The sequence below is a fragment of the Schistocerca piceifrons genome, chromosome 4, assembly GCF_021461385.2.
Source record: "Schistocerca piceifrons isolate TAMUIC-IGC-003096 chromosome 4, iqSchPice1.1, whole genome shotgun sequence".
Taxonomy (NCBI): domain Eukaryota; kingdom Metazoa; phylum Arthropoda; class Insecta; order Orthoptera; family Acrididae; genus Schistocerca; species Schistocerca piceifrons.
In genome coordinates, this window is record NC_060141.1 from 51,010,054 (window position 1) to 51,036,153 (window position 26,100).

At 44.8% G+C, this 26,100-nt stretch overlaps 1 protein-coding gene and 1 non-coding gene across 4 annotated transcripts in view; one reads left to right on the forward strand and one right to left on the reverse strand.

Moving 5' to 3' along the window:
- Nucleotides 1-26,100, forward strand: part of LOC124795386 (band 7 protein AGAP004871) — a 470,831-nt gene that overhangs the window by 171,720 nt on the left and 273,011 nt on the right. The gene's annotated exons all lie outside the window — the stretch shown is intronic.
- Nucleotides 14,643-14,716, reverse strand: Trnas-cga. The gene has a single exon. It is a non-coding gene; the product is annotated as a tRNA-Ser (tRNA).

Genomic DNA, 26,100 nt, shown 5'->3' on the forward strand with positions numbered 1-26,100 from the left:
GCAAACTGGCTGACACTGACGGCGGCGGTGCACAAATGCTGCGCAGCTAGCACCATTCGACGGCCAACACCGCGGTTCCTGGTGTGTCCGCTGTGCCGTGCGTGTGATCATTGCTTGTACAGCCCTCTCGCAGTGTCCGGAGCAAGTATGGTGGGTCTGACACACCGGTGTCAATGTGTTCTTTTTTCCATTTCCAGGAGTGTATATATAGGGTGATCGGGCCAAATGTCTCACGAAATAAGCATTAAACGGAACTCGTCTAGCTTGAAGGGGGAAACCAGATGATGCTATGGTTGGCCCGCTAGATGGTGCTGCCATGGGTCAAACGGATATCAGCTGCGTTTTTTTTTTTTTTATAGAAACCGCCATTTTCATTACATATTCGTGTAGTACGTAAAGAAATATTTATTTATTTATTTATTTAACCTCATCAGATTAGGGCCATCAGGCCCTCTATTACATCAGACCAGTGTTCCACACATGTAGCATTTCACAGATCAGCGTTACATCATGTACATAGTTTAAATGAGAAAATTGGCTTACTCTAGTGACAATATGAATAAAGAGTAGTGACTAAGACCTAATAAAGTAAATGCGGAAGTATTTTTACAACAGTTGCTATAAATACAGATTATGATAAAAGCAATAATAATAACAGTAAAACAAAAAATCAAATAATAATGATAAACATGACTAAGACCTAATAAAGTAAATGCTGGCAGTATTTTTACATCAGGTGCTATACATACAGATTATGGTGAAAGCAATAATAATAACAGTAAGAAAAATCAAATAATAATGGCAAACATGAGGAAGATTGGCAATAGTGATGAAGGTTTGTGCAGATGTACATTAATATCTTGGTGTGTAAAGTAGATGTTTACTAGTATAGCGAGTTTTGGGTAAGGGAGGTTTAAGGAGGGGGAAAGAGGGAACTAATGCGGTGAAGTGCACTCATGTACAGAGGAAGGCATTACTGTTGCTTGAGTAGATACGTCATTAACTGTTTTTTGAAGCCGGTCATGTTTTTAAGTTCTCTAACATAACGAGGGAGGTTATTTCAGAGTCGGGTTCCCGCTACTGTAAAGGACTTGGAGAAGGTGACCGAACGATGCAGTGGAACGGAGAGGATTTTGTTATGATGGGAACGTGTGTTTCTGTCATGTTGTTCCGACATGAGTGTTAGGGACGAGGAGAGATATGAGGGACATTGTACATTTATAAGGCAGTAGATGAGACAGAGTGTATGGAAATCTCTGCGTTTGTCTGCACGCAGCCAGGACAATTTTGCATATGCTGGTGAAATGTGATCAAAAAGTCGAACGTCACAGATATATCGGACGCAGGCATTCGTGACCAGTTCTAGACGTCGGGAATTTTCCTGAGAGAGGCGTTGTAGGATAATATCACTGTAGTCAATGATTGGGAGTATAAGCGTTTGTACTAATTTCTTTTTCTGATCGAAAGGGAAGAGTTTTTTATATTTTTGTAGGACATGAAGGGATGCTGATGCTTTTTTGCACACTGCAGTTACGTGCTCTGTCCAATTTAGATTTTCATCTATTATTACTCCCAAACTCTTTGCTGAGGGCGAGAATTTAATATTTGTTCCATTTAGGATAAGAGGTGGTACGGATTCCCGATGTTTTGGGTTAATGAGCATAGAGTGGCCAACAAGTACCGCTTGGGTTTTAGATGGGTTTAGTTTTAGACCTATGTCCTGTGCCCATTTTGACAGTGCATCGAGGTCAGTATTGAAATTTTCAACAGCTTTCTTGAGATTGCTTGGTTTCGCACTTAGATACAACTGAAGGTCATCAGCATACATATAGTATTTGCAATAGGTCAGGACCGATGACACATCATTGACATAAAGAGATAAGAGTATAGGACCTAATACTGAGCCTTGGGGAACGCCTGACACTACCTGCCGCCATTGTGATTTTATATTCCCAGACAGGACGCGTTGCTGACGAGACGTCATGTATGAGCGAAACCATTGCACTGCGCTTGGTGAGAAATTTAGACCGCTAAGTTTGGCTAGAAAGATGTCGAAGTCGACAGTATCAAATGCTTTGCTGAAATCTAAGAAGCAAATGATAGTCGCTTCTTGTCTGTTCATGGCAAGTTTCAGGTCATCTGTCACCTTTATCAGAGCGGACGTTGTGCTTCGATGATTACGGAAACCTGATTGGTATTCGTCTAGTAGGTTGTTAGTAGTTAGGTAGTTGGTGAGCTGGTCATGAACTATGTATTCTAAGGCCTTTGATAGTGCAGGAAGAAGGCAGATGGGGCGGTAGTCATAGTGTGCTGTGGCGATGTCCTTTTTAGGCAGTGGCTTAATTTGTCCCACTTTCCAGGCCTCAGGGAAAACACTTGTGATTAATGAATCGTTGAAAATGTCTGTTGTAGAGGGCAGTAGTTGGTCAATAATAAGTTTTACCATCTGGATAGTGATACCATCATGCCCAGTAGATGCTGATCTAATCCGCATTGTGGCTTTCTTGACAGTACTGCAAGTGACGTGCTGTAGATAGAATTTTTCTTTGCTACAGTCGTTCATCCCCATGAAGTAATCAATGATTCTCTGTTTTTTTTTTTTGCGGATCAATTTTGGTTGCAGGTAATGTGAAGAATCGGTTTAGTTCTTCAGCTGGGACCATGGGATTTTCTGCAACTTTTATTTTGCGTAAACCGAGACTAAGGAGATTTTTCCACAGGATAGCTGGTCTACATCTATTGTCAGCTAATGTAGGGGCATGTCTGAGCTTAGCGTTTCTCACCGCTTGACTGACTTTGTTTCGTTTCTGCTTGTATTCAGCGTGATTTTCAGGTGTAGGGTGTATCTTGTATGCTCGATATGCAGCATTTCTGAGATTCATGAGCTGTTTTAGTAGGACCACTTTTTCTCTTTGTGATAGATGGCGCTGTAATAGTCACAAATATATGGCTCGCAATTTTAGACGAACAGTTGGTAACAGGTGAGACAAAAGGAAGTCCGCTCGATATTAAGAGATATCTCATGACCTTTGTCACCTCAGCGTATACAGCAACCATACATTTCAATCATTTGTGCAACAATATAACACGTCGGACATGCATCAAAACAAGCCTTAAATGCAACCTAAAATCATCTCTCCAGGACAACTCCTATTCCAGGGGCGAATTTTTATTTAAACGTCTCTAGTCGGTAAAAAAAATTAAAATAAACTGGTTTGTAAATGTAGCTGCATCAGTGCTCTAATAACTGTACCATCCATCTTTCGGCGCATGAGTTGCAGCGGGTAGGCTTTGACACGGTTGATTTCTACAGCACTGTGACACAGACCACGGAGGATACTAAAGTAAAATTCCACCGTGTTGTTGTACCATCGCATTCTGTATCGGCAGTAGTTCATCAGCGTCCACTTCAAAGCCGGTTTGGCGCATTGTATTCGCCACAGAAGTACCGGCTGAAATGCATGTTTGCGTCGTAAACATTTCATCGGCGACTACTGCACAGCAACCCTGATTCTTCAGAACGGCTACATTCAGTTTCCACAACTCCCTGCCTCGATAAGTTGCCTGTCGCGCCAGGATAACGGTGCAGATATATTCCAAATGGTTTGAAAAGACCGTCGGCCAGTATTTCGACTGCCGGAATCTGGTACGTAGCTCGCGTGACGTGTATATGCGGCCCGGACGACTCGCTGACATATCCGTAGATCAACGGGAACCCCGGCGCGTTCCCGTGTAGGCAGGCCCATGTGTCTAATAAGGCCATGTCAAACACGGTGGTGCTTACTTCTGAACACATGTGGTAACTCGTACTGACACTAGGCAATTGAAATGACCTCCAAGGACTATATGATTGTACCCACCCACGAAGAGGGGCAATATCACAGTCCGAAAAAATTCCGATCGGGCTCATCTGTAACCGGTGGCAGAAGGACGTACACATTGATAATCCGGACGTCGACGAGCGTAAGTGCTGCTCCTCTCTCCGAAGCTAAAAAGTTCGATATCCTCTTTAGCTAGGATTGCAGTGCCAGCTCTTCGGCGGTACTTGGGTTGTTACGAGCGTGACAAGCGCGCAACGAGCGGAGGTGCGCCTCGCTTATCTCCTGTAACAAGGCGATATTGGCATTTGTTGCCCGTAACATGTCACTCGTAAGCTACAGTTTATGCTCATTGCTGCTTTTAGTGATGTTTGCGATCGCTATTCGACACACTTGTTGGGGGTTCGTTCTGCACAACTCCGCTAAATATTCTGTTGCTGAACTCGCCGTTCTCTTCAGGAGTCGGCGACTGTTTCACTTGCATCTTCCTGTATCATGCTGTCCATGGTATCTTTGCTCTCGTCCGCATCACGCGTTGCCGTCGGTATGTCCGTCGTTCCTGCACCCTAGTTGTCATACTCAACATCATCTTCTCAATTCACAGGGTTGTGGCCAGGGGTGGCTCGGTGCAGGGTCAGAACTTGTTGATCCGGACCGCCGTGTGGTTAGGGTTGTCGCGCTGTACCCACGTCCATGGGCGTTGCACCACTGCCTTTACCGCCATAGTGACCTCAGATCGTCTTTTCCTGTATGGGTGGCTGTTCGTTTGCATGTCCTAGACCCGTCGCCGGAGTGCTGGGCTGCGTTTATGCTATTGGTCTGGCCTTTTCTCGATATGGGCGGCCTGTCACAGGCACCAGGGGGCGCGATACATTGTTTCTCGCGTTTCTTTTGTTGGTGCCGAGGCGTGCGTCCTTCCTCCACATCAGTTGTTTGAGACTGCGCCCATTTCTTAATCTCTTCCTATCTCGTGCGTGACCTCCGTGGACACATCCATTCCTTCCGTTCGTATGGGATCAACACGCACCGAGGCAGCGTGACCTTGGAGCGTCTTCCACCGTTCTCACCGGCTGGTTCGCTACCGGTCCATCCTACAGCGCTGCTGTCTGCCGTCGTTCACCGCCAGGCGCTTGTGTAGCGGGTAGCGGTGCCTTAGTTCATCGCGCCGCCACGACGTTTTGGGTGGGCCATGCTTGAGATCGTTGCGATTCAAGGCTTTCTTCCATCGCCAGTTGTGCATTTCGTCGTTGTAGGCATTCTGATCGCAACTGACCTTCGTTACCACAACCGGAGCATGCGCGAGGCTGCCGTCTCACACATAACGATTGCACGGCAGCCACAAATGTATACCTAAGAGGAGCCGCGTTTGTAGACATCGATTCTGACTTGACGTACACTATTGTCAACAGGCTGTGTCTCAAAGCTCATCCACTTTTCTTCCATATGGGCGAGAACCGTCCCGCACTGCTGCAGTGCCGGCGACTCGACTTGTGCCGTTACCTCAAACGTTAGTTCGAAAACACGCACCATTCTTCTACCAATGCAAGCTGGCTTCATCAGGACATTCCCTACATTGCCATCGGAGTGAATGAGCTTTTAAGACCCGCCTGCCGACTGAATGAATCGGTCGCAGCAACCGTCACTGATGAGGTTTAACCGGCCGCTGTGGCCGAGCTGTTCTAGGCGCATCAGTCCGGGACGGCGCTGCTGCTACGGTCGGAAGTTCCAAACCTGCCTCGGGCATGGATGTGTGTGACGTCCTTAGGTTAGGTTTAAGTAGTTCTAAGTCTAGGGGACTGATACATCAGATGTTAAATGCCATAGTGCTTAGAGCGATTTGAACCATTTTTTTAAAGATTTACATATAGGACATTTGCTGCTATTGAAAGATGAATGCCAATCAGTTCGTGAGGATCGAGTTTGTCCACGTCTCCCAAAAACGTTCAATTTCAAGCGATTTTGGTAGGACAAATCGATTTTAAAATGTGCACTTCACAGTCGATTTTCGTAGCGAGCTAGGCATGTGAAAGTCGTCTGTGTACTCTGTACTCTCCGCTGCTAAATCAATACACCGCCGCTTCTTCTACGCTGCTTCTCGCGGGAAGGACCTAAACAGCACGTCCTCGCCGCACGATCTCTTCGGCTCGATTGCTTACGAAGCGCGACTCACGACCCTTCCTTACACCTTTACTTCCACCAGTACCTCGTCTCCTACCTTCCTAACTTCACAGAAACTCTCCTGCTAAAGTTGCAAGATTAGCTCACTCTGCAGAGGACTTTGTGCTGATATGAAACTTCCTGGCAGATTAGAACGGCTGCAGAATGAAAATTTCATTCTGGAAACATTCCCGAGGCTGTAGTGTTAGTTTTCCAAGTTTCAGAGGAGAGCTCCTGTGAAGTTAGGAATGTAGAAGACGAGGTACTGGAAGAAGTAAAACTGTGAGGACAGCTCGTGAATCTTACTTGGATACTTCAGTCGGTAGAGATCTTGCCTGCGAAAGCCAAAGGTACCGAGTTCGAGTATCTGTCTGGCACACAGTTACAATGGTTCAAATGGCTCTGAGCACTATGGGACTTCACATCTTAGGTCATCAGTCCCCTAGAACTTAGAACTACTTAAACCTGACTAACCTAAGGACATCACACACATCCATGCCCGAGGCAGGATTCGAACCTGCGACCGTAGCGGTCGCGCGGTTCCAGACTGAAGCGCCTAGAACCGCTCGGCCACTTCGGCCGGCACATAATTTTAATCTTCCTGGGAGTTACATATCAGCGTACAGTCAGGTGCAGAGGAAACATTTCATTTTGGTATCGAATTGTTGTCTGCACACAGCGTATTGTAGGTATTAGGCACCTATTATGAAGTATTAGCGTTATATGTTTGATAGTTAATAATGTTTTTCAATGATATGGCCATTTATTTTGTAGTAAATTGTCGTTCGTTCTCTTCACCCTCCCTCTTCCATGTAAGGGGACTTCTATTAGTTACCTGAGGGTTCTTTTCCGCATTTTTACTCCTTCTACCCTCTCGGTAAGATTTGGTGTGATGTGATGGGACCTTCCCACTTCCTCACCTGACGTTTGCACCGTGGGCGAATAAAAACCACTAAAAATTAGAAAGTTTTCATTTATTTTGAACATTGATTAAAACATTTTAACAAAAATATGTCTTGTTTAGAACAAGTATTTAACAGTGTTTAGAGCACTTGATTAAAAACACTTTATTTAAAATATGCCAACCAAGAGTAGCATTCGAACTGACTAACGGAGGCATTAAAACGCTCCACGAAACTAGTATTAACCATTTTGACCGATCCCTAAAAATTGACGTTTTATTGATATATTACGAGCATGCCAACGAAGTTTACTTACTTTGCAGATGAGAGCCATTTTTTGGACATTCTTTGGAACCATACGATTATACAGCTTTTCAGTCTATTGATTTACATGATCACTAAGATAATTCTTGTCGATGAACTATAGCTTAACTTTCTTCCACAAAAGGTTAACTTTTTTCTCGCATCTGTTTTTCGACTTATCGGCGTGCCGCGTAACATAAGCACTTTAAAAATTTGTTACAAAGTAATGTTGATCGCGACAACATCGGATCCTCATGCGTTGCAGAATATCACCACTGGCTCACTCCCCGAATGAAATCTGACATTTGGGAGGAACTTGTTTCAAATCGGGGAATCCTGGGCATGCGTACGTTCAATCTAGAGGTGCCATAAGGACTGGTGGGAACTTTAATATTGTCTATGCTCGGGATTAACTTTATAAACCAAAACGTTATCCTTTATAATAATGTAGGAGGAGCGTTCAATAAGTAATGCAACACATTTTTTTCCGAAAGCAGCTTGGTTTTATTCAGGAATCCAATAGACCATATTATTCCCCACACTTTCGGCTACAAATTCCTATTTTTAATCACAATCTATGTGTCAATTGACTTTGTCTGTGCTCGGGATTAATTTTTTAAAACAAAATGTTATTCTTTATAACTGTGACGTCCTTACGCTACTTTACTGGGAGGGTCTGTATACCTCCACATTTGTGGCGAAGAACATGCTGGAGTGGTTTTTAAATTTCCTGACTGTAGCACAAAACACTTTAGAGTTGTTCGTCGCACCATGAGGGAGGACGTCAAACACAAGGGCCCCTTAAGAGTCCTACAAGACCGTCACCATGAATTTGCCGGCTGAGGGCGCGGCTTTGAACTTATTCTTCGGAGGAGAGGTAGTGGGGCGCCACTTCGTGGATTGCCGTTTTGTTTCGGGGATCGAAATGATGAACCCATGTTTCATCGTCTGTGACGGTGTTCGACAAAAAAATTTCACGTTTAGCCTCGTAACGCGCAAAAAATTTCGCCCAGATGGCCCTTCGTTGTTCGTCTTACATTAGGCGACGAGGAACATCTGAGTATCCCAACTGGTAGACGAGTGTGCCAGCACTACCAACAGAGACATACAGTTGAGCAGCGAGGTGGTTGATTGTGTTCCGTCCATCACCTCGAATGAGAGTGTCCGCACGTTCCAACAGTGCAGGAGTCACAACTGTGTGCGGCCGGCCGACACGCTGGGGACTGGATGGATTTGAGCGATCTTGTTGCGATTATGACAGACGCGCAAGGACTCACCGTGCTTTTGTTCGCTACCAGGTCTCCGTAGACTGTGAATATCTGCGATGTTCTGTTTTTCCGCCAAAAGAAACTCGACGACAGCTCTCTGCTTGGAACGCACCTCCGTTACGGACATCTTGAAGGCTACCTATAGCATCATGAAACAACAGGGACTGAAGGGGGTATCTTCCACGTTGTCTCACAACAAATTCCGCTTTTTTCAACGGAAATTGGCCGAGAAAAAAATCTGTTGCATTACTGACAGAACTCCCCTGGCATACAGGGTGTTACAAAAAGGTACGGCCAAACTTTCAGGAAACATTCCTCACACACAAAGAAAGATAATATGTTGTGTGGACATGTGTCCGGAAACGCTTACTTTCCATGTTAGAGCCCATTTTATTGCGTCTCTTCAAATCACATTAATTATGAAGTGGAAACATACAGCAACAGAACGTACCAGCGTGACTTCAAACACTTTGTTACAGGAAATGTTCAAAATGTCCTCCGTTAGCGAGGATACATGCATCCACCCTCCGTCGCATGGAATCCCTGATGCGCTGATGCAGCCCTGGAGAATGGCGTATTGTGTCACAGCCGTCCACAATAAGAGCACGAAGAGTCTCTACATTTGGTACCGGGGTTGCGTAGACAAGAGCTTTCAAATGCCCCCATAAATGAAAGTCAAGAGGGTTGAGGTCAGGAGAGCGTGGAGGCCATGGAATTGGTCCGCCTCTACCAGTCCATCGGTCACCGAATCTGCTGTTGAGAAGCGTACGAACACTTCGACTGAAATGTGCAGGAGCTCCATGGTGCATGAACCACATGTTGTGTCGTACTTGTAAAGGCACATGTTCTAGCAGCACAGGTAGAGTATCCCGTATGAAATCATGATAACGTGCTCCATTGAGCGTAGGTGGAAGTACATGGGGCCCAATCAAGACATCACCAACAATGCCTGCCCAAACGTTCACAGAAAATCTGTGTTGATGACGTGATTGCACAATTGCGTGCGGATTCTCGTCAGCTCACACATGTTGATTGTGAAAATTTACAATTTGATCACATTGGAATGAAGCCTCATCCGTAAAGAGAACATTTGCACTGAAATGAGGATTGACACATTGTTGGATGAACCATTCGCAGAAGTGCACCCGTGGAGGCCAATCAGCTGCTGATAGTGCCTGCACACGCTGTACATGGTACGGAAACAACTGGTTCTCCCGTAGCACTCTCCATACAGTGACATGGTCAGCGTTACCTTGTACAGCAGCAACTTCTCTGACGCTGACATTAGGGTTATCGTCAACTGCACGAAAAATTGCCTCGTCCATTGCAGGTGTCCTCGTCGTTCTAGGTCTTCCCCAGTCGCGAGTCATAGGCTGGAATGTTCCGTGCTCCCTAAGACGCCGATCAATTGCTTCGAACGTCTTCCTGTCGGGACACCTTCGTTCTGGAAATCTGTCGCGATACAAACGTACCGCTCCACGGCTATTGCCCCGTGCTAATCCATACATCAAATGGGCATCTGCCAACTCCGCATTTTTAAACATTGCACTGACTGCAAAACCACGTTCGTGATCAACACTAACCTGTTGATGCTGCGTATTGATGTGGTTGATGGTAGTACTGTAGAGCAATGAGTCGCATGTCAACACAAGCACCGAAGTCAACATTACCTTCCTTCAATTGGGCCAACTGGTGGTGAATTGAGGAAGTACAGTACATACTGACGAAACTAAAATGAGCTCTGACATGGAAATTAAGCGTTTCCGGACACATGTCCACATAACATATTTTCTTTACTTGTGTGTGAGGAATTTTTCCTGAAATTTTGGCCGTACCTTTTTGTAACGCCCTGTATACTCTGAAACAAAAATCTGACTTGATATTTTCATTGTGCCCCCTTCCTTCTGCCACTTTGAATATTGGTGATATATTGCCGAACATATCCTCCTCGCGTAGTTACGGGACGCCCCGTTACTAAATTTTGCCGCTCATCAATCTTTATCCCCACCCTGTCCTGCCTCCATCGCCCTGTCTCTTGACTGGGGATCACAACTGATATTGCAAGTGGTGTAAGTACGATGGTCGTTCGATAAGTAGAAAGTGTCGCAAGTTCCATGCGGCCTTTCGCGGATGATGCTGTGGTATACAGAGAAGTTGCAGCATTAGAAAATTGTAGTGAAATGCAGGAAGATCTGCAGCGGATAGGCACTTGGTGCAGGGAGTGGCAATTAACCCTTAACATAGACAAATGTAAAGTATTGTGAATACATAGAAAGAAGGATCCTTTATTGTATGATTATTTGATAGCGGAACAAACACTGGTAGCAGTTACTTCTGTAAAATATCTGGGAGTGCGGAACGATTTGAAGTGGAATGATCATATAAAATTAATTGTTGGTAAGGCGGGTACCAGGCTGGGATTCATTGGAAGAGTCCTTAGAAAATGTAGTCCATCAACAAAGGAGGTGGCTTACAAAACACCCGTTCGACCTATACTTGAGTACTGCTCATCATTGTGGGATCCTTACCAGATCGGGTTGACGGAGGAGACAGAGAAGATCCAAAGAAGAGCGGCGCGTTTCGTCACGGGTTTATTTGGTAGGCGTGATAGCGTTACGGAGATGTTTAGCAAACTCAAGTGGCAGACTCTGCAAGAGAGGCGCTCTGCATCGCAGTGAAGCTTGCTGTCCAGGTTTCGAGAGGGTGCGCTTCTGTATGAGGTATCGAATATATTGCTTCCCCCTACTTATACCTCCCGAGGAGATCACGAATGTAAAATTAGAGAGATTCGAGCCCGCCCGGAGGCTTTCCGGCAGTCGTTCTCCCCGCGAACCATACGCGACTGGAACAGGAAAGGGAGGTAATGACGGTGGCACGTAAAGTGCCCTCCGCCACACACCGTTGGGTGGCTTGCAGAGTATAAATGTAGTTGTAGATGTAGATGAATGCAACACATTATTTTTCTCAGAACATATCTATCTAAGAACCAGAATTCGGAGACAATATATGTCAACATGTCTTGTCCATGTTCTATTTTTTTACGTAGTCTCCTTCACTTTCTATGGCCGTACGTCAACGTTGTGGAAGAGCATGCATTCCCTGCTGGTAAAAGCTCTTGTTCTGTAAGCGTAATCATGTTTCCACTGCATGACTGACACTTTTGTCATATTCAAAGTGGGTTCCTTGCAGAGAATCTTTAAGCGGCCCAAAGTGATGAAGTCCGATGGTTCCAGGCCTGGCCTGTAGTCTGGATGAGGCAATGATGTCCAACCGAATTTGGCGATGTGTCTCGATCATCGCAGACACTGTTCTAATGCTGAACAACAACTGTAGTGCCAATTGTCCAGTTGTGATTAATGGCATCCACACGATTCAGCATGTCTGGAATAGTGTCTACGACAGGACGTCACGAGCGTGGCTGATCATGGAGCTCTGTTTCTGCATTCTTTGAGGCTGTAACTTTGTTTACACATCGCCCAACTGTACTCTTATCAACTGTAGAAACGCCATGCACTGCACACAAACGTTTATAGATGTTTACCACAGTTCCCTTTCCTGCACACAAGAATTCAATAGCAGCATGCTGCTTGTAACGTGAGTCCTATGTAGACGCCATTTTGACGTTGTACTACGGCTCTGCCAATTGCCAGAACGGTTCGCTCACCGGTGCACAAAACAAATGCCAAATGTTAAGCACTAACAAGGACGTTCGTCTATGTATATTAATGTCTTTTGTTTTTCTTTCTGTATTATGTGGACCATTACTTATTGAACGACTCTCGTAAAACTGGTGATCGTCGTTAGGTTAACGAAAATCTAATTATTACGTAAAAGGCTACAGTCCCCAAAACGACAATTTATTATGTTCAAAGCTGTTGTTCAGTTTCTTTTTCATCGTCGTAAACTTCAAATAGTACAAACGGCGATATTGCGGATTCTACTTTAATTTTTTGTCTGGAAGTACACTACCGGCCATTAAAATTGCTACACCACGAAGATGACGTACTACAGACGCGACATTTAACCGACAGCAAGAAGATGCTATGATATGCAAATGATTAGCTTTTCAGAGCATTCACACAAGGTTGGCGCCCGTGGCGACACCTACAACGTGCTGACTTGAGGAAAGCTTCCAACCGATTTCTAATACACAAACAGCAGTTGAGCGGCGTTGCCTGCTAAAACGTTGTTGTGATGCCTCGTGTAAGAAGGAGAAATGGGTACCATTACGTTTCCGACTTTGATAAAGGTCGCATTGTAGCCTATCGCGATTGCGGTTTATCGTATCGTGACATTGCTGCTCGCGTTGGTCGAGATCCAATGGCTGTTAGCAGAATATGGAATCGGTGGGTTCAGGAGGGTAATACGGAACGCCGTGCTGGATCCCAACAGCCTCGTATCACTAGCAGTCGACATGACAGGCATCTTATCCGCATGGCTGTAACGGATCGTGCCGCCACGTCTCGGTCCCTGAGTCAACGGATGGGGACGTTTGAAAGACAAGAAGCATGTGCACGAACAGATCTACGTCGTTTGCAGCAGCATCGACTATCAGCTTGGAGACCATGGCTTCGGTTACCCTTGACGCTGAACCACAGACAGCAGCGCTTGCGATGGTGTACTCAACGACGAACCTGGGTGCACGAAACGTCATTTTTTCAGATGAATCCAGGTTCTGTTTGGCGACATCGCGGTGAACGCACATTGGAAGCGTGTATTCGTCATCGCCATAGTGGCGTATCACCCGTCGTGATGATATGGGATGCCATTGGTTATACGTCTCGGTCACCTCTTGTTCGCATTCACGGCACTTTGAACAGTGGACGTTACATTTCAGATGTGTTACGACCCGTGGTTCTACCCTTCATTCTATCCTTGCGAAACTCTACATTTCAGCAGGATAATGCACGACCGCATGTTGCAGGTCCTGTACGGGCCTTTATGGATACAGAAAATGTTCGACTGCTGCCCTGGCCAGCACATTCTCCAGATCTCTCACCAATTGAAAGCGTTTGGTCAATGGTGGCTGAGCAACTGGCTCGTCACAATACGCCGGTCACTACTCTTGATGATCTGTGGTATCGTGTTGAAACTGCATGTGCAGCTGTACCTGTAAACGCCATCCTAGCTCTGTTTGACTCAATGCGCAGGCGTATCAAGGCCGTTATTACGGCCAGAGGTGGTTTTTCTGGGTACTGATTTCTCAGGATCTATGCACCCAAATTGGGTGAAAATGTAATCGCATGTCAGTTCTAGTGTAATATATTTGTCCCATGAATACCCGTTTATCACCTGCCTTTCTTCTTGGTGTAGCAATTTTAATGGCCAGTAGTGTATATTGCCTTTCGTATTTAAGCAGGAAATCTCCTTCATGCCGTAATCGGAAAGACACTCCTGTTCGTTGACGTTTTTATATCACGAGGGTGCGCCGGAGGCTGCGACACGCGTTGACAGGATGCGGGCAGCGGCGCCGAGGGTGTAACAGCGCGTATCGATCCAGCGGCTGCGGGGCTCCGGGACGCCGGCGCCACCAACACCCTGTGGAACAGGGGAGGCCCCTGGAGGCGCGCCGTATCCCCCCGTGAAGCTGTGGCGCTGTAGTGTAGGCGCCACAAAACCACAAATTCGGCACAGTCTAGTAATACAGCTAATGCGCTACATAAAATACAGAACAGTATATTAAAGGCGTTACCAGTCAATCAACGTACAGTGAAGCTGCTGGGTCGGTCCAGTGATCAGAGCCAACGGATAGTTTGGTGCTGACACAGACAGTAACACACACTCACGGAAAAAACAGCCCAACAAGAAGCAATTATGCGGTAAAACGAAAGTTGGTAGGCGTATTTCCACACTACTGCCCATTAAAACTGCTACACCAAGAAGAAATGCAGATGATAAACGTGTATTCATTGGACAAATATATTATACTAGAACTGACATGTGATTACATTTTCACGCAATTTGGGTGCATAGATCCTGAGAAATCAGTACCCAGAACAACCACCTCTGGCCGTAATAACGGCCTTGATACGCCTGCGCATTGAGTCAAACAGAGCTAGGATGGCGTGTACAGGTACAGTTGCCCATACAGCTTCAACATGATACCACAGTTCATCAAGAGTAGTCCAGAATGAGATTTTCACTCTGCAGCGGAGTGTGCGCTGATATGAAACTTCCTGGCAGATTAAAACTGTGTGCCCGACCGAGACTCGAACTCGGGACCTTTGCCTTTCGCGGGCAAGTGCTCTACCAACTGAGCTACCGAGCACGACTCACGCCCGGTACTCACAGCTTTACTTCTGCCAGTACCTCGTCTCCTACCTTCCAAACTTTACAGAAGCTCTCCTGCGAACCTTGCAGAACCAGCACTCCTGAAAGAAAGGATATTGCGGAGACATGGCTTAGCCACAGCCTGGGGGATGTTTCCAGAATGAGATTTTCACTCTGCAGCGGAGTGTGCGCTGATATGAAACTTCCTGGCAGGTTCGCAGGAGAGCTTCTGTAAAGTTTGGAAGGTAGGAGACGAGGTACTGGCAGAAGTAAAGCTGTGAGTACCGGGCGTGAGTCGTGCTTCGGTAGCTCAGTTGGTAGAGCACTTGCCCGCGAAAGGCAAAGGTCCCGAGTTCGAGTCTCGGTCGGGCACACAGTTTTAATCTGCCAGGAAGTTTCACATCAAGAGTAGTGACTGGCGTATTGTGACGAGCCAGTTGCTAGGCCACCATTGTCCAGACGCTTTCAATTGGTGAGAGATCTGGAGAATGTGCTGGCCAGGGCAGCAGTCGAACATTTTCTGTATCCAGAAAGGCCCGTACAGGACCTGCAACATGCGGTCGTGCATTATCCTGCTGAAATGTAGGGTTTCGCAAGGATAGAATGAAGGGGAGAGCCACGGGTAGTAACACATCTGAAATGTAACGTCCACTGTTCAAAGTGCCGTCAAAGCGAACAAGAGGTGACCGAGACGTGTAACCAATGGCACCCCATATCATCACGCCGGGTGATACGCCAGTATGGCGATGACGAATACACGCTTCCAATGTGCGTTCATCGCGATGTCGCCAAACACGGATCTGACCATCATGATGCTGTAAACAGAACCTCGATTCCTCCGAAAAAATGACGTTTTGCCATTCGTGCACCCAGGTTCGTCGTTGAGTACACCATCGCAGGCGCTCCTGTCTGTGGTTCAGCGTCAAGGGTAACCGCAGCCATGGTCTCCGAGCTGATGGTCCATGCTGCTGCAAACGTCGTCGAACTTTTCGTGCAGATGGTTGTTGTATTGGAAACGTCCCCATCTGTTGACTCAGGGATCGAGACGTGGCTGCACCATCCGTTACAGCCATGCGGATAAGATGCCTGTCATCTCGACTGCTAGTGATACGAGGCCGTTGGGATCCACCATGGCGTTCCGTATTACCCTCCAGAACCCACCGATTCCATATTCTGCTAACAGTCATTGGATCTCGACCAACGCGAGCAGCAATGTCGCGATACGATAAGCCGCAATCGCGATAGGTTACAATCCGACCTTTATCAAAGTCAGAAACGTGATGGTACGCATTTCTCCTCCTTACACGAGGCATCACAACAACGTTTCACCAGGCAACGCCGGTCAACTGCTGTTTGTGTATTAGAAATTGGTTGGAAACTTTCCTCATGTCAGCACGTTGTAGGTGTCGCCACCGGCGCCAACCTTGTGTGAATGCTCTGAAAATCTGATCATTTGCATATCACAGCATCTTCTTCCTTTCGCGTCTGTATCACGTCATCTTCGCGTTGTAGCAATTTTAATGTCCGGTAGTGTATATTAAAGTCGCTGGTAGTCAATCAGCGTACAATGAAGCTGCTAGGTCGGTCCAGTGGTGAGAGCCAACGTATAGTTTGGTGCTGACAGAAACAGCAACACACACTCACGGAAAAAACTGCAACAACAAGTAGGAGCTATGCGATAAAACTAAAGTTGGTAGGCGCATTTCTACATTTGAAAGATAATGTCTATTTAAATTTCGCGCCAGTCGCATAAGACTGGCGCTAGTAGCGACACTATAAGGATGGAAATCAGGTTTGTTTGAAATACTTGCCGTAACGGTTGTGAGTATTTGTTACCCTTCAGACCGGACGTGGTGTGTTAATGTTAGTCAATAATGCCTTTAAGACGACAAAGATGCCACTATCAACACTTCACCGAGTCTGAACGAGGTCGTGTAACAGGGCTAAGACAAGCTGGATGTTCCTTCTGCGATACTGCAAAACACTGTGCACGAGTGCTGGCAGCGGTGATGAGGAGAATGTACGGTCGCAAGGAGACCGGGCTCTGGATGGCCATGTGGCACTGCCGAGAGGGAAGACCAAATTGTTCGACGTCTGGCTGTGGCGCGTCGCATTGCTTCTGCAGCAGCAGTTGTCACCACAGTGACACAACGAACTGTTACAATCGATTACTTCAAGGACAAAAAAAATGGTTCAAATGGCTCTGAGCACTATGGGACTTAACGTCTGAGGTCATCAGTCCCCTAGAACTTAGAACTACTTAAACCTAACTAACCTAAGGACAGCACACACATCCATGCCCGAGGTAGGATTCGAACCTGCAACCGTAGCTGTAGGGCGGTTACAGACGGAAGCGCCGAGAACCGCTCGGGCACAGCGGCCGGCTACTTCAAGGACAGCTGCGAGCCAGACGCCTTGTAGCGTGCATTCCATTGACCACAAGCCACCACTATTTGCGACTTCAGTGGAGGGCAGGGCGGAGGTTTGTTGTATTTTCTGATGAAAGGTGTGATAGTTACTAGGTAAGTAGAGGACCTGCAACCACCCTGTCGGCGTGCTAGAGATACTGGACCTACTCCTGGAAATGTGGTCAGGTATGCGAACTCATATGGCAATAGGAACACTACAGGGTTATTACAAATGATTGAAGCGATTTCATAAATTCACTGTAGCTCCATTCATTGACATATGGTCGCGACACACTACAGATACGTAGAAAAACTCATAAAGTTTTGTTCGGCTGAAGCCGCACTTCAGGTTTCTGCCGCCAGAGCGCTCGAGAGCGCAGTGAGACAAAATGGCGACAGGAGCCGAGAAAGCGTATGTCGTGCTTGAAATGCACTCACGTCAGTCAGTCATAACAATGCAACGACACTTCAGGACGAAGTTCAACAAAGATCCACCAACTGCTAACTCCATTCAGCGGTGGTATGCGCAGTTTAAAGCTTCTGGACGCCTCTGTAAGGGGAAATCAACGGGTCGGCCTGCAGTGAGTGAAAAAACGGTTGAACGCGTGCGGGCAAGTTTCACGCGTAGCCGCGGAAGTCGACGAATAAAGCAAGCAGGGAGCTAAACGTACCACAGCCGACGGTTTGGAAAATCTTACGGAAAAGGCTAAAGCAGAAGCATTTCTTAAACAGGAGATTGGAAAACCGATGGATCGGTCGTGGTGGAGATCATGATCAGCAATTCATGTCATGGCCTCCACGCTCTCCCGACTTAACCCCATGCGATTTCTTTCTGTGGGGTTATGTGAAAGATTCAGTGTTTAAACCTCCTCTACCAAGAAACGTGCCAGAACTGCGAGCTCGCATCAACGATGCTTTCGAACTCATTGATGGGGACATGCTGCGCTGAGTGTGGGAGGAACTTGATTATCGGCTTGATGTCTGCCGAATCACTAAAGGGGTACATATTGAACATTTGTGAATGCCTAAAAAAACTTTTTGAGTTTTTGTATGTGTGTGCAAAGCATTGTCAAAATATCTCAAATAATAAAGTTATTGTAGAGCTGTGAAATCCCTTCAATCATTTGTAGTAGCCCTGTATTATGGTTATCCCACGCACCGTAACTGCAAATCTGTACATCAGTGTGGTGATTCGACCTGTTGTGCTGCCATTCATGAACAGCATTCCAGGAGCTGTTTTCCAACAGGATAAAGCTCGCCCACATACCGCTGTGGGGACCCGAACATGGTCTACAGAATGTCGACACGTTGTCTTGGCTTGCTGTCTCCAGCTGAGCACATGCGAGATATCATCGGACGATAGCTCCAGCGTCGTCCACAAACAGCATTAACCGTCACTGTATTAACCGACGAAGAGCAACATGCATGGAACACCATCCCACAAACTGACAACCGGCACCTGTACAACACAATGAATGCACGTTTGCATCTTGCATTCAACATTCATGCTGGTTACACCGGCTATTAGTGTACCAGTATTTCACATTTGCTATGGCTTGCCTCGCGCTTACATTAACTTGTGATCTAGCATTGTTAATCACTTTCATATGTTACCTGGCGAAATGTATTCCCGAAATTTTATTACTCTATATTAATTATTTGTTGGTGTGTAGTTGGTCATGTCCTACTTATTAAATCATCCATTTCTGAAATTGTGCAGACTTCATAGAGACAATATCATTTTCCTTCGTGAGAATTTGCTACCGTGAAAGTGAACATTTTTGAAAACTTTCCTGTTGCTCTAGCATTGTAGGTATTAATGACTTACTCCTGGAGCGTATGTGACACAGTCATGAGGTGGTGGTAGTCGTAAGTTCCTATAAAACCAAGCTGCTGAGGTCATCGGTCCCTAGGCTGACACACTAGTTAATCTAACTTAAATTAACTTACGCTAAAGACAACACACACACCCATGCCCGAGGTAGGATTCGAACCTCCGACGGCGGGAGCCGAGCGAACCGTGGCAAGGCGCTGTAGACCACGCGGATACTCCGCGCGGCGACTCATTCATGAGACTGAATTTCAGTTTTCACATCAAAATGTTTAAGCTGATATGGTTTCCTGTTCAATGAACAGACTGAGTTAGCCAATTCCGCGTTTTTACAAATTTTCAGTCTCCTACTTTCCAGTACGATAAACGGATAGATACGTCTCCCTTTGGCAACAACAACATCCAGACGCTAACCCAACATGAAATACCAAACTAAAATGCAGTAGTCTGGTTAGTCATACATTAATACTATAGTTAAATTAATTTAAATTTTGAGCTCGCTATCACATATTAATATAATGCCCAATGTCATAATATTAATTTATGTAGAACTGTTTCTTATCATATATTCTGTTCCTCTTCTATACCACAATATTTACATAATATCTATTTCAGGTATATATACATATGTATATATATTGACTATTTGCTGCAATTAAGATAAACAAATAAAGAAAACAATTTTGTTACTGAGATAGATGTTACATATATTGCTACAATTATATATTGTTACAATTAAGATAAACAAATGAAGAAAACAGTTTGTTACAAAACAAACTGTTGTAACCACCGCACAATAAAAATATATATAGTGTAACCTCCCAACAGAAAAATTATATAATAACCTCCCAACAGTAAAAAATATAATTATATAATTCACATTCAGCGTAACCTCCCAATAAATAAATTCCGTAACCTACCAATAATACAATGTGACTAACTTCCTAATAAAAAATCTGACTCATATACAACCTTTCAATAACAGACTGACTGTGAATCTAAAATGGTAAATTTGGATGTCAGCAGTGCTGCTTCATGGCCCTGAAAGATCATACTGAATAAATTGAAAATCCTTACCTCAATTAAGTCGCCGGATAACGCGTATATATCTGCTCCTATAAGAAATTTTTCTGGCACAGGCCAGAGCAATGCTGGTTGATAGATTTGTCATGTATAAATAGAACAACTGATTTTTCTTTGCAATAATCGGGATGACCATGGATTGAAGAAATTAGTAAATTCTTTAAATTGAGATGATTGATTGTCAAAAATTAATTTTTTGTAAGAAAGATTATTATTAAGAGACTTTTTTTAAAACATTTACATGGGATTTAATATAACAATGGTACATATGAGCCAGGCTGCTTTTACCTTATACTACACCGCTCAGGCACCGTCATCGCTCCCCACGACCGGCCCAGCCAACTCCACACACACGACTGCTAACTACTACTTACTGCTACTGCTACACATTTCGTACTGCATACAACACTGCTGTTTGGTCTGAGATTATCTTATAGCTTACATATCGCAGGCAGCGCGTGATCAATCCATCGAAATTACATCTGCTCGAGGCGCTAGCAACGAATTCCTTAGTCGTGGACCTCTTACACTGTTTTCCTTATTTGTTTACTTTAATTATAATAAATACTCAGTGTAATAGAACATTTATACATTGTAAATTTATTGCTGTCACATCAATATATACATCGTAACATCTCTGAGGGAGAAAATCTTTGGCATTGTTTTGTATCTGATTTCGCCGTCATTCCATATAATCTCCCATGTGGCAAAAACAATTTGAATTTGGTTTCTACGCAGTGTTCTTAATTATGTGTATATTTATACAGAGCGCTCAGAAACAGTCTTAAAAGCTTTTAAGGATGTTGCAGAGTAGGCTGTACTGAGAAATAACTGCTAAGAAAAAGAATTCAATACGTGCCACCATTTGCGGGTTCAAATGGTTCTAAACACTATGGGACTTAACACCTGAGGTCATCAGTTCCTTAGACTTAGAACTACTTAAACCTAACTAACCTAAGGACATCACACACATCCATGCCCGAGGCAGTATTCGAACTTGCGACCGCAGCAGCAGCGTGGTTCCGAACTGAAGCGCCTAGAACCGCTCGGCCACAGAGGCCGGCCATTTGCGAGTCAATTAGAACTGAAGTTACGTCACTAAGGCAGGTGCGTGCGGAAATTCAAGCGGCCTACCAGAGACCGTGTCCCAAAGGTGTGCTTCGTTTGCTTTTTTTTTAAACCGCGTAAAAGAGGGATACAAAAGTTGGACGTCGAACGGCAGTAAGGATCGAAGCCGACCCAAAGGCTGAGCGGTCTTATCTGCCATCATGTACGCTATGGGGACTGCAGAGATTGTACCCCAGACAACATGACTGCAAATGCGAAAGGAGTGCTGTGATGCACCAAACCAGTCAGCTACATAGTCTTGTTTTTTGAACACTTGTTATTGTCGCTTGCCATCATGTTTTTCTAGCAGATACTAAGAGGATCGGTTCAGACTACATATAAAACTGGTGCGGGGGTGTGGAGACCCTGTAATGTCTTTGGGGAGCATAATGAGAGAAAGCTAATTATGTTAGGAGAAGGCAAATAAAAATGATTCGGGGACAAAAAGTGTCCCTGAGTCAGGCGGTGTTGTGAAAACTCACTGTCCTCATATTCTGGAGGTAGCGCTTCAAATCCCTACACGTCCATTCTGAGCTAGGTTTTCCGTGATTTCTGTAAATCGCTTAAGCAGAATGCCGGGATGGCTGCTTTGAAAAGCACCCCGCCGAGTTGCTTTGCCTTTCTTCCCCAGTACGGTCTTGTACCTCGACTCCAATGATCGATAGTTTGTTAAACCCTAATATTTCTTCCTCCTTTCTTCAACAAATGGTGCAGGTGGTTTATTGTGACAACTGTTCCTCCCCAAAAATTCCGTGGCATTTATTGATTGTGAGAAAAGGAAATAAATCCGACTCATTGAGTACACCGTTACTAGAAGAAAGATTTTGGGCGTTAAGGGAAAGGAGACTTGCTCCAGCACCGATTTCCAGGGATGAATGTTTAACAAGTTTAGAAGGTGTAATCTGATGTTAGAATGAAGTAGGATATGCCTATTCCAAACAATTTCATATCCGTATATGGTCTACGTATCGTGTGATACTAAAGGGTTTCAATTTTCAAAAGAAATAAAACCTTCACCGATGAAGCAAAACAAAAAATTGTCACTGGCAGTTTTCGACAACTGAACAGTTTTCATTTGTCCACTGTTTATACAGTGCTTAACCTGCAAAGGGCTGCTTTTTTGAGGAATCAAGCATGAAACTGAACATCAAAGATCTCTGCGCGTAACTGAGACAATGTGAAGACGAAATGGTGAAACTGCGTTGCTCGAAACTGGATCTGCTTCAGAAGTTTTATTTCGTCAGTCACACAGTTACAACCAGACGTAGCACCTCAAATAACTCGTGTACGCAAAGGTACAGAGGTTCGACAATATGGAAACACCGCTAGAAATGGACGTTTAAACATAAACACAGACGCTAGCTAAGCCTGCAGGTTGTGTTATTGTATTTCAACACGAACGCCAGCTTTGCAATGACCTCAGTACGTTGGAAGTGTCAGTCAAGACCAGAACAACGTTCTGTGTAGTTTTGAGGGCATTACGTCGGAGTCAAGCGAATTCGAACGTGGGCAACTGTTGGTGCTCGTGTTCTGGGCGCTTCCCTAACTAAGATTGCCGAACTGTTTGGTGTTTCAAGAGGAGCCGTACCGAACATTTTTACTGTATACAGCTTAAGCGGAAAAACATCATCCGCTAAGTTACATCGTGGTCTAAGTGTGTGTTGAGTGATCGTGATGGACGGTCACTGAAGAGGACTGTGACGAAAAACTAGAGGACAGTAGCTGCAAACGTCACTGCAGAGCCGAACGCTGCACTGCAGAACCCTGTCAGCAGCAAAATAAAACGAAGAGAGCTCCAGAATCAACGAATTACAGGGCCAGCTTTAATTCCAAAACCACTCATCCATGATTCAGATGCCCGTAATTGGAAATCGGGTTACAGAAGCCATTAAACCTGGAATACGGAACAAAGGGAAAAAGGCATTTTGTTAGGTGAGTCTTTTTTCACACTTTTTCCAACTTCGAGTTCATGGCCCAAGACTCGCGAAATCTAAATCCATTTCGTGATCACAATACGCGAAATATTCACCAGCTCAGGCTGTTTCGCAAAGTGACACACGGGGTGCTAAGAATAGTAACTTTAACTCTATCTATCCTCAGCTTCGCTATACAAGCGGAACAAGTTAGTCCTAGACTGGAGCACCTTCAGACCTCTCGAAACATAAAGTCCCTTCAGAAGTTAAAGTATCGCAGCGGCCGTTCACTGCCCAGAATCAAACATCTCCACTATCGAACACCACTGCCTTCTCCCAGAACTGGCGTAAAGGTGTCCCGCATCGCTCCCTTGAGCTCTTCGCTCGAAACATTCCAGTCTCCACTTGACTCCAATAGTGTTCCGCCACCTTCATTGGCTGAAGGCCATCCCCACCAAAAATACATCGTTCTCAAGCTCTGCATTCGTGATTTGACTCACCTGACCACTTCTCAGACTAAACAAATATATTACAACACTATTTAAATTAGAAAAATGTACAACTTTGAACATGGCTGACGTTTGCAGCAACCGTATACACAAATTTGAAAAATAAGTAAAAATCTGCCGGTGTTACTCATGTTTTAATGTTTGACGTTTTGAAGAACATTATGTGTTATATTTTAATGTATGACTTGAGCAACTCAGCTCTTAAATCACTGTACATCTTTGACGATATGTGCTTCATGTAATTACCTTACGTTCTGATGAAGTCACCCTTAGAGGTGACGAAACCTGGTCAAGGTATGTAGAAAAATCTATGCAACCGGTTGGCAGATTTTTACATATTTTTCAACTAAAAGAAATGTTATAAACATTCCGTTACATTAAAACCACTTACAATAAATGTAGTAATAGTTGGTTCATACGTAAATAAGCCATTATGCACTGCGGAAGCGTGCTCACGTTAAATGACAACAAATTGTCATTAAATATAGTTTAAAGAGTTATTTAAGCCTGCTTGTCAGAAGTGTCTTTTGGCATTCTTTTATAAATGTGTTGTCCGCTAACACACGCGATTGGCCATTTTAAGTTAGCACAGATTTTAACAGAATTTGCAGTCAGCATTTAAATGAAGTTACTGGCAAAACAATGAACCATTCATTAAATAAACACGCAAGTATTACAAAATATGACGTACATCTACATCTACATCTACATCCATACTCCGCAAGCCACCTGACGGTGTGTGGCGGAGGGTACCCTGAGTACCTCTATCGGTTCTCCCTTCTATTCCATCTCGTATTGTTCGTGGAAAGAAGGATTGTCGGTATGCTTCTGTGTGGGCTCTAATCTCTCTGATTTTATCCTCATGGTCTCTTCGCGAGATATACGTAGGATGGAGCAATATACTCCTTGACTCTTCGGTGAAGGTATGTTCTCGAAACTTTAACAAAAGCCCGTACCGAGCTACTGAGCGTCTCTCCTGCAGAGTCTTCCACTGGAGTTTATCTATCATCTCCGTAACGCTTTCGCGATTACTAAATGATCCTGTAACGAAGCGCGCTGCTCTCCGTTGGATCTTCTCTATCTCTTCTATCAACCCTATCTGGTACGGATCCCACACTGCTGAGCAGTATTCAAGCAGTGGGCGAACAAGCGTACTGTAACCTACTTCCTTTGTTTTAGGATTGCATTTCCTTAGGATTCTTCCAATGAATCTCAGTCTGGCATCTGCTTTCCGACGATCAACTTTATATGATCATTCCATTTTAAATCACTCCTAATGCGTACTCCCAGATAATTTATGGAATTAACTGCTTCCAGTTGGTGACCTGCTATTTTGTAGCTAAATGATAAGGGATCTATCTTTCTATGTATTCGCAGCACATTACACTTGTCTACATTGAGATTCAATTGCCATTCCCTGCACCATGCGTCAATTCGCTGCAGATCCTCTTGCATTTCAGTACAATTTTCCATTGTTACAACCTCTCGATATACCACAGCATCATCTGCAAAAAGCCTCAGTGAACTTCCGATGTTATCCACAAGGTCATTTATGTATATTGTGAATAGCAACGGTCCCATGACACTCCCCTGCGGCACACCTGAAATCACGGAAGACTTCTCTCGATTCAGAATGACATGCTGCGTTCTGTTATCTAGGAACTCTTCAATCCAATCACACAATTGGTCTGATAGTCCATATGCTCTTACTTTGTTCATTAAACGACTGTGGAGAACTGTATCGAACGCCTTGCGGAAGTCAAGAAACACGGCATCTACCTGTGAACCCGTGTCTATGACCCTCTGAGTCTCGTGGACGAATAGGTATTCATGATGCACTCAGTTGCTGTGTAAATGCGGAGGATACGATGTTATGACAAACGTCTGCATAACAAAGAAACGTGTAAGACGTCGTAAATCAGTAAATAAAATAGGTTCAGATCCATAGCTTTCGGGGATGATAGCTATAGTGCAATGCTACTGGAAATTTGTGGTAAGGTCTTATGGGACCAAACTGCTTACTCAATACGTAATCTAACTTAAACTAACTTATGCTAAGGACAACACACACACCCATGCCCGAGGGAGGACTCGAACCTCGGACGGAGGAAACCGCGCGGACCGTGACAAGACGCCTCAGACCGCGAGGCTACCCCGCGCAATGTTATTATCTGAGATAATGTTGTGTAAATATCATGAAGCGATTAAAAGTTGTTAATTCAGAGGGTCATTGTGAAAATGTTTATTCGGTGTGAGATATTACCCTCTGTAGTTTTAAAGATACTGATATATTACTGTGACACTGGATGGGCCTCATTTTTCTGAGATCACAAATGTGTTCAGACTTGCATTAACATTTGGTGTGAGTTACTGTAGAATCTCAAAGAGCTGTAACTTGGTCATCTTTAAGAATGTGTGATACCCCGCCATTTCCTGGAGCATATTCTGTACAGAGCCAATGCGAGTATCATCCATCCAGTTTCCCAGCTCTGGGCTCTACATGTTTCCGACAACATGCTCTTTGTCTCTGC